Raw genomic sequence first — 2,732 nt, 5'->3', positions numbered from 1 at the left:
AATATATATATGAAAATCCCTGAAGGATTTAAGATGCCTGAAGCACAAAGTTCAAAACCCAGAGAATGTTATTCTGTGAAATTACAAAGATCATTATATGGGTTAAAGCAATCTGGCCGAATGTGGTATAATCGGCTAAGTGATCACTTGATGAAAAAGGGATATGTAAATAATTCAATATGCCCTTGTGTTTTCATTAAGAAAACAACATCCGGATGCGTAATTATTGCTGTATATGTTGATGATTTAAACATCATTGGAACGAATAATGAAATTTATGAAGTTGTGTCATACTTGAAGGAAGAATTTGAAATGAAGGATCTTGGAAAAACCAAGTATTGTCTGGGTTTACAAATTGAACAAAAAGAATGTGGAATATTTGTTCACCAGAAAAATTATACAGAAAAGATCCTTAAACATTTTAATATGGATAAATCAAATCCTTTAAGTACTCCAATGGTTGTTAGATCATTAAACATAGAAAAGGATCCATTCCGTCCATGTGAAGATGATGAAGATATTCTTGGTCCAGAAATACCATATTTAAGTGCTATCGGTGCCCTTATGTATCTTAAAAATTGTACAAGGCCTGATATGTCTTTCGCCGTAAATTTATTGACAAGATTTAGCACATATCCAACAAAGCAACACTGAAACGGAATTAAACATATATTCCGTTATCTACGAGGAACGACAGACTTGGGACTTTTGTATTCAAAAGATGCTGATCCAAGTATAATTGGTTATCGTTCTCAAACTGGATATGTATTTACTCGTGGAGGCACAGCAATTTCTTGGCGTTCACAGAAACAAACACTCGCAACAACTTCATCAAATCATGCCGAGATTATTACACTACATGAAGCAAGCCGTGAATGTGTGTGGTTAAAATCAATGACCCAACATATCCAAATCTCATGCGGATTATCATTCGACGAGAAGCATGTGATACTATATGAAGATAATGCTGCATGTGTTGCTCAAATGAAAGAAAGATACATAAAAAGCGACATAACTAAACATATTCCTCCTAAATTCTTCGCATTCACCAAGGAGCTTGAGAAGAATAAATGTATTGATGTTCATCACATTCAATCAAGTGAAAACTCATCAGATCTCTTCACAAAGGCACTTCCCACAACAATATTCAGAAAGCACATATATAATATTGGAATGCGCAATCTATGAAATTTGTGAAGAACTGTTCGTGTCAACATGAGGAGGAGTTTACGTGACTGCACTCTTTTTCCCTTACTATGATTTTTATCCCAATGGGTTTTTCCTAGTAAGGTTTTTAACGAGACAATATAAAAACCAAGGTTCTAAAAAGCGCCCCGAAGCGTCCCGAAGCGCGGATGTTGAGCTCCAAGCTTTTCAAGCTTAAGCGAGATTAGCACATGCTTAAGCGTGAAAAATCATTTTTTATCTTTAGTGTAATTGTAATTATCTCAAACCAATAAATAGATAAAATAATACATAAGTATGATAAATTTAAGTCTGATGCATTAATTCTCATATTTATAAAATCATAAAAATATCAAAATTACAATCTTTATTTTTTTTTTACAACTAGACCACATTAAAAATGTTAAATATATGTCAAATCATTATCACACACGCTTAATCATAATTAAAATTAAAAAATAAACATCTAAATTATAAACCTAATTTATTATTTTAAAATAAAAAGACATACCTTCAAAATAAAAAAAATTAAAAAATTAAATAAATGTGATTAATTGTGCTTAAACATGTTTAATTAAACACCTTAATTATGCTTAATTCGGTCAAACCGCTTTTTTCCGTTTTCTGCGAAGCGGGACGTTTTTGTCGAGCTTCAAGTTTAAGCGGGCTTTTTAGAACCCTTATAAAAACATGTAATGAAGACAATCATTATGATCATCATCACAAGGGGGAGTGTTGAAAATTAATATTTTAATATTGAATATTTGAATATTGAATGTTGAATATTTGAATGTTGAAAATTAGGTAAAATTAGGTGTTGAATATTGAAATTTGTGTGTGATAATGAAGGTAATGATGTAATTTATTTTTGGATTAAGATTTTCTATAAATAGGTCTCTCATTTGTGAAGAAAATCACAATTGAGTTGAGAGAAAAATATTATAAAGTGTGTAGTGTTATAATTTTGAAAGTTTGAGATTTTATTTTTTACCGTAAATTTTTACTTTTTTACAACAAGTTCTAGCATATTATAGTATAAAATACGTGATTTGCTCCCCATTTTCACAAGCGCAAGCCGCAATTTATAGGTAAGAGCACAATATTTCTTTTCTTCCAACGTTAAAGCCAAGCTGCTATGAGAAAAATAAATTATACCAAAACCTGACACGACAGACCTCCTCATGCAAAACGGGGCATCAATCCATTGCTTCACGACTCTCTTTCTTTTATCTGAAATCTTTCCAAGACATCCCCAAGAAAATTAGGTTTGGGTAAATTTGGAAAAATTGCTTCAATTTGCTTATTAAGTTGGTTGATATTAATTGGAGTAAATGGGGCTCTACTGATAGGAGTGATCTTCATTCTTGAAAGAGTGTTTTCCTTGACCAACTTGAGTCTTGATGGGCAAGAAAAAACTTTCCATCCTCGGTCGAGATTTTCTCTAGTGCGTAGGGCCAACTTCGAAGAGATAAATGAGCCAGCCAAGAAATTTAGAAATTAAGTATATATCCATATTTTTTTTAAATGTGTTTTGTCTGAAATGGGCT

Source organism: Primulina huaijiensis, chromosome 2 (genome assembly GCF_012295235.1).
Source record: "Primulina huaijiensis isolate GDHJ02 chromosome 2, ASM1229523v2, whole genome shotgun sequence".
NCBI lineage: Eukaryota > Viridiplantae > Streptophyta > Magnoliopsida > Lamiales > Gesneriaceae > Primulina > Primulina huaijiensis.
The sequence above is the reverse complement of the archived record's forward strand: the minus strand, read 5'-3'. Positions refer to the sequence as shown.